This window comes from Ostrea edulis, chromosome 8 (assembly GCF_947568905.1).
Source record: "Ostrea edulis chromosome 8, xbOstEdul1.1, whole genome shotgun sequence".
Classification (NCBI taxonomy): Eukaryota; Metazoa; Mollusca; class Bivalvia; order Ostreida; family Ostreidae; genus Ostrea; species Ostrea edulis.
Window position 1 is genome coordinate 51,666,169 of NC_079171.1, and position 19,143 is coordinate 51,685,311.

The following is a 19,143-nucleotide window of genomic DNA, read 5'->3' on the forward strand; positions in this document are numbered from 1 at the left end:
TACTTCACTGGGGTTGATTCTATCTGTTTACTATGGTTCAGTAGAACACCGGGATCTACTCGTACCTTGGCCACTTTGTACACGACGTCCAGCAACTCTAATTTGTAAGCCGGTGAAGCTTCTTTGGACATGATGACAAAGGGGGCCTGGATCTAAAGAGTTTGATGTAAATGTCTACTCCGTTTATCAGATATTTATCTATATCAAATATGTCTTCCATCAGGTTTCCTTCCAACTCAAAGGCTGCACTTTGCTGGGTGTATCCATACCGTAGGACCAGCCCGACATTGGCTCCATTGTATGCATTAGGGTCACCGAGATTTCCCTCGTCTTTAAAAAACAGCTCAGATTGTTTCTGTGAATTGAGTTTGTCTTTCCCGCTAAACAAAATTGTCTTAAAATAGGCCTTCCATGGATAGTTGTTTGTATTGAAAGAGACTAGTTTGTTGTTTAAGTAGACATCCATCTGGGAGAACATACTCTGAAGGGGTAAATTTACGATGCCTGTTTTTTCATTACTGGCTAGAGCCAGTAATGAAAATTCGGGCCTTTACGTACAATTTACTTCTTTTAAAATCAATGTATTCTGCTCCCGAACCAGAAACTACGATTTCGATTGGTGTATCAGACACTCCTATGCTAGAAATAGGTCTCGCTTCTGTAAAGTACACTTTCTCGACCGCAACTTGGTTCGTTGGTGATGCAAAAAGTGACAGTTCCATGGGTTGAGCCATTTCTTTATTATCACTGCTTAGAAAGGCCATTTTCACTGTTTAAAGATACTTCTGTAACTGTCGATCTTAAACTCTTTCTTCGTTTTTGATTGCGTTTTCTTGCCTGGTGCTGCTCGCTGTTTTTTGACGGACTTCTTTTTTCTCTCTCTTGACGTTTTTCGTTGTTTTGTAGGTTTAGATGACTTCTTCCTCGAAGTTTGAGATGTTGTTGGCTTCGATTTCTTTGAAGGAATGGCAGAAGATTGAGAACGTGGTCTTTATATACTTCCCTGCACCTTGACGAATGGTACGCCCTCTTTGACATCCTTGGAATGTTCGACTTTGGCTCTTTCCTCCACGGCAGCGACTGGGGTCATTTGAGTGCTGGTGTGTTGTTTAGATTCTAGTTGTGAGTGAAGTCTCAATGGAATAACGTAAGACTTATAACTTTTCACACCTCTACCAATTTGTTTAGGTTTGTATTTATAAGGGTTGAATTTTTTCTCTGCCATGATCTTGTAAAAAGCTTCCCATAATCTGGGATCGCTGACGTAAGTCTGGCTATTCATTATCACAGAATGTAAGGACACTTCTTGAAATGAAGTGTTACGGTCACCGGACTGAAACTAAGTTCCCATCTCTGTCCGTTATATATATTCCAATCTGCTGTAATTGGCCGATTTTGACTGGAATGTAATATGGTAGTGTGTAGGTGATATTTTCTGGTTTCTCCCCCAGGTATACGCGTCTTAGGAGGGGTGCTTCTTTTCCACTAATAAGAGTTTCTTCACAAATATCACAACACACAAACAACTCGGATTTCTTCTTGGACGTAATCCAGCTCTCTGAAGAAAATTCTGTCAGGGCAACAGTCCAATATCCGTCGAATTGAATCTGTTTATTGAATTGAACTCGAAAACAATTTGGTTTGTCAAAATATTCAGAACTGTCCGTAGACGTCAACACCATACGAACGCTCATCTTGAATAAATACGTCTTACAGAGAAGACAGGCTTTTATTGCTTTTCTAGAGAGCTCTCTGGAATCCACGCATTGAATTTCTTTGGCCATCCTTCCCATTTTACAAACACTTTTTTTATTTTTCCACGACGCCTCTTTTTTTAGAATTTTTTCCACTCTGTAAGCCACGTCCGCTGACTTTATGACTTTCTGAAGCTCAGATTCGTAGAAGGTACCTTCTATAGGGTCATCCGCCAAATCTTTTACTTTGTATACAGGTATTTGGCCTCTTTTGTATCTTTCACTAACTTAAAAAAATTATGTTGTCCATTTTTGCTGATAATCTCTTTGGAAAGGGTGTTTAAGCTGTGATATTCTGACATTATCTCCAATTTTTAACTTGAAAAATGGTTTAACTCTTTTTTTGTTGTTGTTTTGTTTGACTCCTTAAGCTGGTTACGATTATTTTCTGTCATGTCCTATTTTGGTTTACCCGACAGATAAGCATCTAGTCTTATTTCATCAGCATTTTCCTGGTTGACAGTGACTGGAGCATTCCCGCCTAAAGACCTGTGGGGTCTATCGTTGTAACTTTTCACCAAATCTTGTAACACATTCACAAAACGATAAGTTTTGTTTTTCATGAAATGGCGATACATAAGGTTTTTCATGGTACGAATCACTCTCTCTGCATAGTTTGCTTTTGTTTCATTTTGAGTGTATATGGTGTTAATTCCTTCTCTTTTCAGAAATGTTTTTACCCAACGATTTTTGAATTCACTCCCCTTATCTGTTCTGAGAGTGTGTGGTTTTCGTCCTTTCTGGAAAACCGATTTTAAACCGTCGATGATGTTTTGATGACTTTTATTTTCTTAACGGAACTATAAATAGATATCGGCTGAAAATGTCTATCAGCACTAATAAAAACTTGTAACCGTCGTTATGGGATGAAATGTTACTGACATCGGCTAAGTCACCATCCCACATAGAATCAATTATGTTCACTATCACTTTTGAGCGCGGAAATGTCTTACGAATAGGTTTATACAGACTTTAAGAGTCTTCGTTGTTTAGAAATTGTCTTATTCTTTGTCTGCCAATCTTATATTTGCCTTCCTGTTTGACGGCTTGATACAATTTTTCGGGACCTGCATATGCCCCCGGATTTCCGGGAGTGTAGTAGAGCTCCTTAAGTAATCCGTGTAGTCTGGCATACTGTCAAAAAACTAATGTTCTCCCTTTGACTGTTGCCTTATATATCCAAATAAAAATAAGATACTTTTATTTAAAACCATATTTTATTTCGTATTGTTAAGATGAAAAAAGAAATAGATACAATAATTGATATCTACAAAATGTTACATTCGTATCATTAATTCGTTTGGGTTCAGTGTCTATGGTCACAGTGTCATTCAAGATCACTCTCAATTGATTCCACGTCCTGTAAATCTCTTGCATTACATTCCATGGACATATTGTCTTGTGCATCGTAACTGAAGGGGGTACATTCGGGACAGCTTAGCATTCCAAGCTGATTCTGGTGAGACTCGCTCAGCATGCAGAGTTCTGTGTATTTTAGTTCTGGAACAGATTCATGTATTTCTTCGAGGGCATCTCTAAGTCTGGACAATTTGTGTTTGTTCAAAGTGACTCCTTTCTTGGTTGGTATGGGTTCTGGAACATTGTCTGGCTTCCAAAAGTGTCTTACAACCACTGTAGGATAGCTTGGTGATAATGAAACAAACACTCCTCTGCCAACATGCCACTGTACTTCTTCATCCTCTTTTCCAACGTTGTCTATGTACTTTTGAATATCTGGTAAAAGAGATTCAAATTTCAACCAACGGGCCAAAGGAAAAGTAACTCCCTTCTTGGTGGCAATGAGACGACCATGGGATTCTACGATATGGCGAATGTGAACATAAACCGTTCCCTTGAAAGGCATGACGGTGAGAAACAGGTCATTAAAGTCGTCCAGACTTATTCTACACCTTAGCTCCTTAGACTGTTGGTGTGTAGTTTTCTTTGACTCGTTTCTGGAATCTCCTCTTTCTTTGGTATTGACGACTAACTTGCCATGACCAGCTTCTTTTCGTATTCAGACTTTGTGTCATTGTCATTATTCATTAACAGCTTTGATAAGTCGGCTTGATTGGCTTTCATTAATGCCATTCTGAGTCCCATGAAAGCCCTCGATCCCTGACGTAAGATGATGCTAATCAGTTTTCTATTTCTGTCATGATGTAAAACTTATACAGTACCAATTTTGATGCACCAGATGCGCATTTCGACAAATAATGTCTCTTCAGTGATGCTCAACCGAAATGTTTGAAATCAAAAATAACAATGAAGTTTTAGAGCTATTATAGCCAAAAACAGCATGCCAAAACAGTGGAGTTAAATTCGTCTAATTATAAGAGCTATGCATGAGGGAGATAATACTGGTTCTCTCAGCTTCTATTTGTTGTCTCATTTCATCGGTTATTATGTTTGAAGCGTACAGATGTCCAGCAACAGGAATAGTCATCATCTTCTTTACCAATGTCGAGTAGTTTGCCTTGATAACGTCCTGATGTTTAAGCTCCATCTTTATTCTCGACAAGAATCTCACAAGGAAAAAAAAGGTTCAACTGTATTCTCTCCTTAGGACTTGTTGAGAACTGGTGAAGGTCTTTCAAATTAATAAAGTTTATATATGTTTTATGTCACGTGGCTCATGACTGTAGAGTCCCCCTTGACTGTAGAGTCCCTTTGACTGTAGAGTACCCCTGGACTGTAGAGTACCTCTTGACTGTGATTTATATCTTAACCTCCGTAAAAAGACACTTTGCTTCCTATTTTATGCTTGTTTGACTTTTAAGTGAACATCGTTTCAATTTCTGAAGAAGCACAGGCAATAACACATTCTCTGATTGTTGAATTCTTCTCTTAAAATGAGCTCTATTTATGGCATATTCCATCCAAATTCCTTTCCGTTCTTCGTACGGAATTAAAATAATTTGTACATGATCATTAAATTTGAGTTTTTTTGGCATATTCTCCTTGTTGAATTTCTAACGTAGTTCGAAGCGTGGGAAGTATTTTCGCGGCATAACTCGGCGTTTCAATAGGTATTCTTCAGATCCCCAGCTGTCTGCAATGTCATACCCATTTTTCATTTTTACCTTAAAATTAGCAATGCAATCCTCTTTTTTGTCAAACCATTGACTCTCTTGCAATGCCCATTTCTTCTTAGAGCACTCCAGGCCAAAATTTTCCATTTGTACTGCTTTCCCTGAGTTTCCATCGTTATAACAACTCAAGTAAATCTTATGTGGTATTTATTGTTACATTTCGTGACGTCAATGACTGTAGAGTCACCCCTGACTGTATTGTCACCCCTGACTGTAGAGTCAACCTTGACTGTGACCTATATTATGACCTGTGTGGGTGGGAACTGGAAATCCCCATGACGTCATCTTGACTGTAAAAGTGACTGCACAGTGTATACCTTACTACTAATATTGAATGGAAATTAATGCAGTTTTTGCACTTTTAACCATTATTTTTGATAAGTCACATGGGGATCGATCGACCTTAAGGTGGCTGATCAGAGCTGCTCTTGGAGAACAAGCCACCTTAAAGGATGCAGTCAACCAGGCAAATAAAATCCCCTCAACTATTGCCTTAAACCCATTACATACAGATTTATTTCATCAGGTCTGTCGTTTTCGGGAGATATCTGAGCCTGAAAAATTCACACTTCACCCAGTGAATTCCCCAGCCGTTTTGTTGTTTTGATGATGCATCATGGTACTTTTGGACCAATGTAACCCATCTCAACAGAAGGAGTTCATACATTTTAAATCACCCAGTACTTCCACCTCATCTAGTACTCTTATGAGTGTTCAACCTGACGGACAGACAGACAGACGGACGCCGGACAAAATGTGATCAGAAAAGCTCACTTGAGCCTTCGGCTCAGGTGAGCTAAAAACGAATGAAAGCACTGTAAATGTCATGAATATTCATAACATCATTGCAAAAATTGCACGCGATGTGACATCATAAGTGGTTGATAAAAAACTCGACGTGGAGATTGGTGACACTGACTTTTTAGAGTTTCAAAATGACTTGGATGACATTACGTTGCCTCAAATATGCATAGTATTATGGATAATGAAAAAAAGCACAGATGGGGGATTGGGCATGATAAGTACATGCATGTTGCAGATTTTAGCTACATTTAACACATGTTTTTTGCAGTTGAGAATCATTACCATTGTAGTACAGAAGCTATTGATGTGTGGATGGCGGATTGACACAAATTTACAAGGCATCACTGTATGACATATATAGATAAGATTGAAAACATTCAAACCCTGCACAAAACATATTGAAATCAGAAATAATGTGAGTAAAACTCCAGATTTGGCACCCGAAATGGCTAAGTATTAGCCCTAATACGCCCCCCCCCCCTTTTTTCCCCCGAAAATCCTTGATCCCCCAGTTTGTGTCAATTGAACACATCAATTATGCTTAATTTATTTATATGTTGCATTTCTTATGTTTTCATCATTGATTAATGTTATGAAAATGTTGTTTTCTAGCTGTGTTCATAGTTTGGAAGTTATAGTACGGTTCCGTGGAAGTTATTGTACAGCTAAGCTCCGCCCCTTGGAATTTATTGTATGCTGGATTTCTGCCAAAGGCTTTCTGTCTGATTTAAAGTATAGCTAAGATCAAAGGAAGAAGTACTGTACCACTACACAAGTTTTCTTCCAAGTTTTTCTATTCCTGTCTGTTTCATTACAATTTTAGTTCATATTTAAATGCAGAGATCAAGAAAGGACCTACTAGATGAGGAGAGTGAATCAGGTTCATCAGATGATGTTGATCCTGAAACCATTAAAGAAATAAGCAGTGAGCTTGATTTTGACTGTAAACCTAAAAGTAAGCTATTTTTTAAAACAATTTTATTTGTGCCATTTTGATTAGCTTACCTGAACTATTAATAATAGTTCAAGTAAACTTTTCTAATTGCCTGTTGTCCATAGTTCATCTGTCTTATTAATAATTTGTACAAAGAGATATTTGTCTGTAAGCTTTGCACATTCTCAAATTCTCCACAACCACTAAATCAATTATGATTGGTACGCTGCATCCTTGACCCTTGCTTGTCGTAGAAAGCGACTAAATAGGGCGATCCTTCGGATGAGACCGAAAAAACCGAGGTACCGTGTCACAGCATGCAGGTATGGCACGATAAAGATCCCTCCCTGCTCAAAGGTCATAAGCACCGAGCATAGGCTGAAATTTTGCAGCCCTTCATTGGCAGTGGTGACGTCTCCATACGAGTGAAATATTCTCGAGAGGGACGTTAAACAATATCAATCAATCCTTGACTAATCAAGCTTCACATTTTTAGTTCACCCGATTAAACATAGTTGACCTATTGCAATTGGTCTGCGTCATGCAATTGAATATTTCTAACTTTTTGATAAATAGTGTACCAACTCTTTCCGGATTTGGTACGAAGCATCTTTGAAACAAGGGTGGGATAAATTTTTGAATTTCAGGACTCGATCTTGGGCCTTAGGGGTAAGGAAAAAACTGCCAAAAATTTATTAATTTTCAAAATACTTCTCTACAACTGCAAATGTGCAAGAAAAACTAAATGCATAGTGATGTAGAGCAGGAGGGCCTCTACCAAAATTGTAAATTTCATGATCTTAGGTTCTTACTCCAGGATGAGGCCAAACTTGGTAAATGTATAGTGTTCATGTATAAAACATTTAAATTACATGTGCGTCTTATTTAATGCTATTGATACTAAATTGAAACTAAATATAGATATTTAGAAGGAGGAGGGAGTCCTTTACCAAATTTATAAATTTCATGATCTTCGGGGATAAGGGTATGGGACCGAAATTATTATTGTGATTATTGTCTGTATTATTTGAAATATATGTAGGAAAAGCAGAAAAGGATGTACCAAAATTTTGAAATCCCAGGATTTTGACTCTAGGACAGGTCCAAATTAGTTATATTCTGTAAATGTTACAAATTTTACATTATGTAAAGCCTTTCATCAGTATAGGCACTTTTGAGGGAATGTTAAGTTTTAAGAACAATCTTTCCGTAGGGATTCTGGTTAGAACAGGTCCTCATGCAGTACCCCTTGCTTGTTGACTAATTTAAATGGGGCGGTCTTTTGGAACCAGAAACCAAGGTATTTAAGTATTTAAATGCGAAACGGATAACAATCAACAGTGGCCTAAATTATTGGACAGTTGCAGGTATAGGCATTGAAGCAGAACAATGTAAACGTGAAATTTGTTTTAAGTAATATTTATAAATATATTAAAAATCTTTGTTAGATATTTAACTGTATTCTAATCAATGAAGAGTCCATGAATCAATGTGGCAACTCTGATTTGTATATAAATTAAATAGAAAATACCATTTTAAGATCCACATTGTACATTTTGTTATATTGGTATGCAAGCAATATTGTGCTGCTTGAAGCTATTGAGAATTTCTTCAAATGAAAATAATAATTGGATTGTTGTAAGAAACCATCTTCTCCACAAGCAGGTCAGCGGCACACTTGGACAGAAGAAGACGACAGAAATGTAACAGAGTTTTTTGCAGAGGAAATAAATGATGTAACACAAAAAGGAAATAAGGGATCACTAAACAGTAAGGGACTTTAGTTTAGTTTTTCACATATGAAAACAGTTTTAATCATCTAGAGGAAATCCTATGCAACTATTTTTAATCAATTTTGTTTTGTTAGACGATTGACCCTTACCGCACCATCACCCCACCCACCTGCCCACTCAATAAAAAAAACTTACAATTCTAAACATTTCAACTTCAGTATGCTTTTCTTGAAATTTGTCAATATTGGTGTTTATCAAAAATCATTCTTGATTTTAGTTTTACAACCAGGATTTAAATAAAACTGATGCAGTTTAAAGGGGCATGGACAAGATTTGAGCTGACAATTTTCAAAATTTATTTTTCCATTTTTATTGTTTACAATGCTTATAACTAAATTATTTCTAATAGTCAACCAAAATTTGAATATCAGTTGTTGAGTTACAAGTGAGATACAGCACTCAAAATTCTTTGTTATGTAAACAATTGCTTGTGCCATATGTTTTTGTTTACATATAGATTGGTTAAAGGTCATATGAAACAATATCCTGAAGAAATTGAGTTATGTATAGAAATTCATAAATCAAGGTTCATTAAACAATAATTCATTTTTTATTTTTTTATTCAATGCATTATAACGTCACAACAACTGATCAAATGTACTCGATCACGAAAATGATTTTTGATGATCGTGGCTTATCTCCTTTGCTGGTGAAGTCAAAAACACCCACTGTGATGTACACAACTAAGCTTATAACATGGTATAACTAAGTATTAACTGCATAGCTTTGAGATATGCCACAGTGTGCTGCATATAATTGTAGTACATGTGTTAGAGGGTAGAAGAGGGTGCATATATACCTCTTCCCAAAGGATACTAAGTTTAGAAGAAAAAATATGTGGGTATAAAATCTCCGACGCGATCACATGATGAATTTGTTGTCATGAACACTGCACTTCAGTACATCCTAGCCAAACAATGTGGACACAGATAGATCAATTTGAAATCAGACGCTGTGCCGATCATTTTTAGACGGGGTCACGTGACCCAGTCTATTAGTTTACTGTCAGTCGAGGCCTCAAAACGGATGGCGTGCAGATAACACATGAATTGAATTTACGTGGATGAAAAGAGTGCATCAATTACGCTGATCAATTTGGACACAAATTTGAAAAATACCCACTGAAAGGTCTTGTCACAAAGAATACTCATGTGAAATATCAAAGCTCTATCTTTTACTGTTCAAAAGTTAGTAGCAAGGTTAAAGTTTTCAAAAAGTAGGTCAAGGTCACGGGGTCACAAAAATGTTAGTACCCACGGAAAGGTCTTGTCACAAGGAATACTCATGTGAAATATCAAAGCTCTATCACTTACTGTTCAAAAGTTATTAGCAAGGTTAAAGTTTCAGACAGAATAAAAACAACATGCCCCCCGATCTTCGATCTCGGGGGCATAAAAATATTCCACTCTGTATACTTAATCCTGGCAAATGCATTTTCAACCATCGACAATATTACGTACGAACCACATGAAATCAATCGTATAATATTTCGTGAACAAGCGGGGCAGATTTCCGGATATGGTAGGCTATGTAACAGGGTTTCTGTCAAATTGAACAACAAAGTCCTGTACGCGTTCTTAGATGTCGATGACCTCCATTTTATTGCCAGAATCTAAGCTATAGATATATATGTATGACATATCATCGCGATTCCTTGGGGAGTTATGGAGACAACCCACCACTAAATGTTATGTACTATACACAAAGACAACCCACCACTCAATGTTATGTACTATACAAAGACAACCCACCACTCAATGTTATGTACTACACAAAGACAACCCATCACTCAATGGTATGTACTACACAAAGGGTAAATAATTCTACGAGGTGTTCCATGGACTCTTCCCCGTACATCAACCTCTTCTTAAAGTCCAAACAAGATGCAAGCGGGCAACCTGTGTGGGTCCAGACCGCGGAAGATATCCATCGCTACGTCCGAATGTACGAAGCCCTAGAAGGAATACGTCTCGATCCCAGAAAAGTCGATGCGGGACTTTCTGAAGTCTGACCAAATACCTCTAAACAGGTACTGTTGTAAATTCGGTCCACGACAAAATCTGACGAAGACACAGTTCCTACACGACACTCGGACACACGTGGTCTTCCGACAGATGGCCGACTCCACCATAGAGGTCGTGGATGTCCATATCGTCAACGACCTGAATCTCAAGCTCTCTACCCAGCGTGTCTGCGAGAAAATATGTCTACCCGACCACATTAACGTCTGCCTCGCTTCGTTCAACACCTGTTGAGCCCGAATCAAACTCTACAAATTGCTGGACCGATTGCAGCCTCTCGTCCTGTACTGGGACAAGGATTCCGTGATGTACACTTGAGTGGCAGGCAGCCCCCGTCGGTAGTTATCGAAGGGGGATGCCAAATGAGCTCCAAGAAGGGGATTGGATCACGGAATTCGTCTGTAACGGTCCAAATATTACGCCTATAAGCGGAGGTTAATGCATCTGCAAGGTCAAGAGATTTTAGGTGAACCACGCTAACGCCGAAAAACTTTATATGAGGGATGCCATGTTTAACCGGAACTAGTAATGCGGGGTCCCCAGTTTGATTATTTCCTTATTACTGTAATGCATAGATAGTGCAAAGTGTAGTTTTCGATCAAAAGTGAACTCTTGACCATGTTATATTATTTATTCACTTAATGTTTTCATAATTTTCAAACTTATTTTAAAGACAGAAAGGAAAACAATATTTGCCTGACATCATTAGAATTTTTCAACAATCACCCCTCTGCTGCTCGTACTCCGTGATCTGGTAATTCTTCCTGCAATAGTGGCTTCGTCTTTGAAAAATGTTGAATTCTGATTTTGTGGACAATGTTGTGAAATCAGGAGACAATAAATCTTAACTATTAAAAAGCAAGCAGTGGTCATACCAAAGGAAAGAGTCTTGGCTTGCTGTTGATAAATTACCCCAGATATTCCAGTGTCAAACTGGCAGTCATGGTATTATTGCAAGTTCAGAATTTAAAGAACCTTCACTCGGATTTTCCCCATATATAGAGACTTTCGTTTCAACTAAAATCATCAAAGCTTTATTTTAAGAGTGTATGAATGTTGCATTAAATTCAATGCCGCAACAAGATCAAGTTCTCCATTTGGGAGTCCCCATGCCAAAGATTGTGTCAACATTTAAAGATTGAGTATGGAAAGGATCTTGCTAAAGCAACATCTTTATCCATTCACAAGGATCAGAATGAAGTTGATAATTCCACAAGGATCAGAATGAAGTTGATAATTCCACAAGGATCAGATTGAAGATGATGATAATCCGAAATTCGACCAAACTTTGTCCATTTAGAGGGATCAGAATTTGGATGAGGATAATCCGAAAATCGACCAAGCTTTGTACAATAAAAAAAAACACGATGACTGCTGAGTCATACCCAGTTGAGCAGATTGAACACCACTGCACTCTTTTAAAACTTAACCTTCTAAATGTGTGAAATACAGTATACAATGTCCCTGAGAATATTTGCTGTCCAAACACGGGTGATACACAAATCAGATACAAGGACGCGCACAAATTCAGTAGTGAAGTAGAATACAGGGTAAAAAGAGCCTTTGTTAAGATATAGGTAATAAAGAATGTAATATTCTGATTTTTCCTTTCAAATCGGAACTTCTTATTTCTCTGTGAGTGCTAATTACAAATAATTGTTTCTAGACAAGCAAATGTTTATGAATTTCAGATGAATAAAAAATGACGATATGGATGTGACTGTATTTAACAGTGAGGAAACTGACATTAGTTTCTGCCCGCTATCTTCAGGAACAAAAGAGAAATTAAAGAAACAAATTAACTGTAATGTTATTTGAAGAAATTCAGAGGAAAATTCTTTGTTTATCAAAAAGGTGCTTGGAGTTCCTTCAACAACTGTATCTATTCCATCAGACGGAAATTCTTTCGAGCATTGTCATTTGCGATCTTTGATGAAGAATGTCATCATTTCATGATCAGAAGTGTTATTGTGAATCTTCTCTTAACGAATGAGCATATGTTTCAAAGCTTCTTCAGAATAGCATATCAATCTGTGAGCAATTATGTTCTGAAAAAGGGTGTGCTAAAAATAGAACTTGGGCTACTGAAGTTGAATTATTTGCTGCAGCACACTTGTTGCAAACATATATTTATGTATTTGATGACACTCGCAAATGTTGGTCAAGGTTTACAGGACAACAAGCTGGTAACAAGCTAAATATTGAACCTGAAGCAATATACCTGAATCATTGTAACATAGTTCATTATGAAGTTGTATTGTCTGTTGATGAGAAGAATGACAACACTACAGATATGATCTTGTGCAGTACAACAAATACAGAGTTTCCTCCCAATGGCGATGTAAACATTCTGGAAGAGTTTCAGTCTGAAAGCATTATTGAAATTACAACTGAAAGTAAGAGTTGTGAAAATTTTGAAAACAACACAGAAACAAGAGGCTCATGTGCCATATCACTCACCTGAGTCACCTTGGCCCATGTCTAAATATTTTCCAAATATTCTTGCATGCAAAACTCCCTATTGTGGCCCCTACCTACCACCTGGGGCGATGATGTTTAGAAACATGGATCTGCACTATGTCCGAAAGTTTTCAGGTAACTGTAAACTTCTTTGGCCCAATGGTTCTTGTGAAAATTTTGAAAGACTTCCTTTATATGTAAAATCAACAAGACCCTGCCCATTTTGCATATACGGAGATGTCATAGAAATGAAGAGGAAGTTAAAGCTGCGATGAGCCTACCAAGACTAGACATAACCATGCCTTTGGAAGCATGAAAAGGAAAGGAATATTTAAATAGTATGCCAACATAGTGAAGACAAAGGATGTGAATGACGAATCCACGAAAGTATTATTGAAAGAAAGAGATCAAGGTAATAACGAGGAACTAGCAATATGTTCACTCTACAAGGCTTTTATCCCCAAACAATAGGCCCATGGGCCACATCGATCACAAAAAGAGTTTGCAGTTGAAGTAGAGAAAGGGACCCAGATGTCTAAGCCCCAGTTATCTATACGGAACACTGTTGTTTCAATCTTTCATTCCAGCCGTTTCTCTTCGAATTCAACACTAATCCGCAGGATGTCAGTAAATGTACGAACTTTTCTACTCCAAAGTCATAAAAATTTGTTATATCTTTCTTTTCCATTGAAGTCCAATTGAAGAAAATCCTCTGCATTGCAATTGTGAAATAGTTACATTTTTCAATGTTGCCAACACAAGGAGTTTGCAGTTGAAGTGGAGAAATGGACCCAGATGTCGAATTCCTAGTTATCTAAACAAACCACTGTTGTTTCAATCTTTCATTCCAGCTGTTTCTCTTCAGGTTCAACAGTAATCCGCAGGATGTCAGTAAGTATACGAAGTTTTCTATACCAAAGCCATCAAAATTTGTTATATGTTTTTTATTCCATTGAAGTCCAATAGAAGATAATCCTCTGAATTGTGATTGTGAAAAAGTTACATTTCACAAGGAGTTTGCAGTTGAAGTGGAGAAAAGGACCCAGATGTTGACGTCCCACTAAACGGAAAGCTGTTGTTTCAATTTTTCATTCCAGTTGGTTCTCTTCGGGTTCAACACTAATCCGCAGGATGTCAGTATATGTACGAACTTTTTTTTTTATCCCAGTCATTAAAATTTATTATATCTTTCTTTTCCATTGAAGTCCAAAAGAAGAAAATCCCCTGCATTGCGATTGTCAAATAGTTGCATTTTTCAATGTTGTCAACGCAAGGAGTTTGCAGTTCAGGTAGAGAAAAGGACCCAGATGTCGAAGCCCCAGTTATCGAAACGGAACAATGTTGTTTCAATCTTACATTCCAGCCGTTTCTCTCTTCGGATTCAACACTAATCCGCAGGATGTCAGTAAATGTATGAACTTTTTTTATACCAAAGTCATCAAAATTTGATGTATCTTTATTTTCCATTGAAGTCCAATAGAAGAAAATCCCCTGCATTGCGATTGTCAAATAGTTACATTTTTCAATGTTGTCAATACAAGGAGTTTGCAGTTGAAGTGGAGAAATGGACCCAGATGTCGAATCCCTAGTTATCTAAACAAACCACTGTTGTTTCAATCTTTCATTCCAGCTGTTTCTCTTCAGGTTCAACAGTAATCCGCAGGATGTCAGTAAATGTACGAAGTTTTCTATACCAAAGCCATCAAAATTTGTTATAAGTTTTTTCATTGAAGTCCAATAGAAGATAATCCTCTGAATTGTGATTGTGAAAAAGTTACATTTCACAAGAAGTTTACAGTTGAAGTGGAGAAAAGGACCCAGATGTTGACGTCCCACTAAACGGAACGCTGTTGTTTCAATCGTTCATTCCAGCTGGTTCTCTTCGGGTTCAACACTAATCCGCAGGATGTCAGTAAATGTACGAACTTTTTTTTATATTCCAAAGTCATTAAAATTTGTTATATCTTTCTTTTCCATTGAAGTCCAATAGAAGAAAATCTCCTGCATTGCGATTGTCAAATAGTTACATTTTTCAATGTTGCCAACGCAAGGAGTTTGCAGTTCAAGTAGAGAAAAGGACCCAGATGTCGAAGTCCCAGTTATCGAAACGGAACAATGTTGTTTCAATCTTACATTCCAGCCGTTTCTCTCTTCGGATTCAACACTAATCCGCAGGATGTCAGTAAATGTATGAACTTTTTTTATACCAAAGTCATCAAAATTTGATGTATCTTTATTTTCCATTGAAGTCCAATAGAAGAAAATCCCCTGCATTGCGATTGTCAAATAGTTACATTTTTCAATGTTGTCAATACAAGGAGTTTGCAGTTGAAGTGGAGAAATGGACCCAGATGTCGAATCCCTAGTTATCTAAACAAACCACTGTTGTTTCAATCTTTCATTCCAGCTGTTTCTCTTCAGGTTCAACAGTAATCCGCAGGATGTCAGTAAATGTACGAAGTTTTCTATACCAAAGCCATCAAAATTTGTTATAAGTTTTTTCATTGAAGTCCAATAGAAGATAATCCTCTGAATTGTGATTGTGAAAAAGTTACATTTCACAAGAAGTTTACAGTTGAAGTGGAGAAAAGGACCCAGATGTTGACGTCCCACTAAACGGAACGCTGTTGTTTCAATCGTTCATTCCAGCTGGTTCTCTTCGGGTTCAACACTAATCCGCAGGATGTCAGTAAATGTACGAACTTTTTTTTTATATTCCAAAGTCATTAAAATTTGTTATATCTTTCTTTTCCATTGAAGTCCAATAGAAGAAAATCTCCTGCATTGCGATTGTCAAATAGTTACATTTTTCAATGTTGCCAACGCAAGGAGTTTGCAGTTCAAGTAGAGAAAAGGACCCAGATGTCGAAGTCCCAGTTATCGAAACGGAACACTGTTGTTTCAATCTTACATTCCAGCCGTTTCTCTCTTCGGGTTCAACACTAATCCGCAGGATGTCAGTAAATGTACGAACTTCTTCATACCAAAGTCATCAAAATTTGTTATATCTTTCTTTTCCATTGAAGTCCAATAGAAGAAAATCCCCTGCATTGCGATTGTCAAATAGTTACATTTTTCAATGTTGTCAACACAAGGAGGTTGAAGTGGAGAAATGGACCCAGATGTCGAATCCCTAGTTATCTAAACAAACCACTGTTGTTTCAATCTTTCATTCCAGCTGTTTCTTTTCAGGTTCAACAGTAATCCGCAGGATGTCAGTAAATGTACGAAGTTTTCTATACCAAAGCCATCAAAATTTGTTATATGTTTTTTTTTCATTGAAGTCCAATAGAAGATAATCCTCTGAAATGTGATTGTGAAAAAGTTACATTTCACAAGGAGTTTGCAGTTGAAGTGGAGAAAAGGACCCAGATGTTGACGTCCCACTAAACGGAACGCTGTTGTTTCAATCTTTCATTCCAGCTGGTTCTCTTCGGGTTCAACACTAATCCGCAGGATGTCAGTAAATGTACGAAGTTTTCTATACCAAAGCCATCAAAATTTGTTATATGTTTTTTTTTCCATTGAAGTGCAATAGAAGATAATCCTCTGAATTGTGATTGTGAAAAAGTTACATTTCACAAGGAGTTTGCAGTTGAAGAGGAGAAAAGGACCCAGATGTTGACGTCCCACTAAACGGAACGCTGTTGTTTCAATCTTTCATTCCAGCTGGTTCTCTTCGGGTTCAACACTAATCCACAGGATGTCAGTAAATGTACGAACTTTTTTTATATCCCAAAGTTATTAAAATTTGTTATATCTTTGTTTTCCATTGAAGTCCAATACAAGAAAATCTCCTGCATTGCGATTGTCAAATAGTTACATTTTTCAATGTTGCCAACGCAAGGAGTTTGCAGTTCAAGTAGAGAAAAGGACCCAGATGTCGAAGCCCCAGTTATCGAAACGGAACACTGTTGTTTCAATCTTACATTCCAGCCGTTTCTCTCTTCGGGTTCAACACTAATCCGCAGGATGTCAGTAAATGTATGAACTTTTTTATACCAAAGTCATCAAAATTTGTTATATCTTTCTTTTCTATTGAAGTCCAATAGAAGAAAATCCCCTGCATTGCGATTGTCAAATAGTTACATTTTTCAATGTTGTCAACACAAGGAGTTTGCAGTTGAAGTGGAGAAATGGACCCAGATGTCGAATCCCTAGTTATCTAAACAAACCACTGTTGTTTCAATCTTTCATTCCAGCTGTTTCTCTTCAGGTTCAACAGTAATCCGCAGGATGTCAGTAAATGTACGAAGTTTTCTATACCAAAGCCATCAAAATTTGTTATATGTTTTTTTTTTTCATTGAAGTCCAATAGAAGATAATCCTCTGAAATGTGATTGTGAAAAAGTTACATTTCACAAGGAGTTTGCAGTTGAAGTGGAGAAAAGGACCCAGATGTTGACGTCCCACTAAACGGAACGCTGTTGTTTCAATCTTTCATTCCAGCTGGTTCTCTTCGGGTTCAACACTAATCCGCAGGATGTCAGTAAATGTACGAAGTTTTCTATACCAAAGCCATCAAAATTTGTTATATGTTTTTTTTTCCATTGAAGTGCAATAGAAGATAATCCTCTGAATTGTGATTGTGAAAAAGTTACATTTCACAAGGAGTTTGCAGTTGAAGAGGAGAAAAGGACCCAGATGTTGACGTCCCACTAAACGGAACGCTGTTGTTTCAATCTTTCATTCCAGCTGGTTCTCTTCGGGTTCAACACTAATCCACAGGATGTCAGTAAATGTACGAACTTTTTTTATATCCCAAAGTTATTAAAATTTGTTATATCTTTGTTTTCCATTGAAGTCCAATACAAGAAAATCTCCTGCATTGCGATTGTCAAATAGTTACATTTTTCAATGTTGCCAACGCAAGGAGTTTGCAGTTCAAGTAGAGAAAAGGACCCAGATGTCGAAGCCCCAGTTATCGAAACGGAACACTGTTGTTTCAATCTTACATTCCAGCCGTTTCTCTCTTCGGGTTCAACACTAATCCGCAGGATGTCAGTAAATGTATGAACTTTTTTATACCAAAGTCATCAAAATTTGTTATATCTTTCTTTTCTATTGAAGTCCAATAGAAGAAAATCCCCTGCATTGCGATTGTCAAATAGTTACATTTTTCAATGTTGTCAACACAAGGAGTTTGCAGTTGAAGTGGAGAAATGGACCCAGATGTCGAATCCCTAGTTATCTAAACAAACCACTGTTGTTTCAATCTTTCATTCCAGCTGTTTCTCTTCAGGTTCAACAGTAATCCGCAGGATGTCAGTAAATGTACGAAGTTTTCTATACCAAAGCCATCAAAATTTGTTATATGTTTTTGGTTTTTTTTCCATTGAAGTGCAATAGAAGATAATCCTCTGAATTGTGATTGTGAAAAAGTTACATTTCACAAGGAGTTTGCAGTTGAAGAGGAGAAAAGGACCCAGATGTTGACGTCCCACTAAACGGAACGCTGTTGTTTCAATCTTTCATTCCAGCTGGTTCTCTTCGGGTTCAACACTAATCCACAGGATGTCAGTAAATGTACGAACTTTTTTTATATCCCAAAGTTATTAAAATTTGTTATATCTTTGTTTTCCATTGAAGTCCAATACAAGAAAATCTCCTGCATTGCGATTGTCAAATAGTTACATTTTTCAATGTTGCCAACGCAAGGAGTTTGCAGTTCAAGTAGAGAAAAGGACCCAGATGTCGAAGCCCCAGTTATCGAAACGGAACACTGTTGTTTCAATCTTACATTCCAGCCGTTTCTCTCTTCGGGTTCAACACTAATCCGCAGGATGTCAGTAAATGTATGAACTTTTTTATACCAAAGTCATCAAAATTTGTTATATCTTTCTTTTCTATTGAAGTCCAATAGAAGAAAATCCCCTGCATTGCGATTGTCAAATAGTTACATTTTTCAATGTTGTCAACACAAGGAGTTTGCAGTTGAAGTGGAGAAATGGACCCAGATGTCGAATCCCTAGTTATCTAAACAAACCACTGTTGTTTCAATCTTTCATTCCAGCTGTTTCTCTTCAGGTTCAACAGTAATCCGCAGGATGTCAGTAAATGTACGAAGTTTTCTATACCAAAGCCATCAAAATTTGTTATATGTTTTTTTTTTTTTTTTCATTGAAGTCCAATAGTCCAATAGAAGATAATCCTCTGAAATGTGATTGTGAAAAAGTTACATTTCACAAGGAGTTTGCAGTTGAAGTGGAGAAAAGGACCCAGATGTTGACGTCCCACTAAACGGAACGCTGTTGTTTCAATCTTTCATTCCAGCTGGTTCTCTTC

At 37.3% G+C, this 19,143-nt stretch overlaps 1 pseudogene; it reads right to left on the reverse strand.

Annotated features, from left to right (window-relative positions):
• Nucleotides 1–816: 816 nt before the first annotated feature.
• On the reverse strand, nt 817–4,260 carry LOC125661456 (uncharacterized; annotated as a pseudogene).
• Between the last annotated feature and the right edge of the window lie 14,883 nt (nt 4,261–19,143).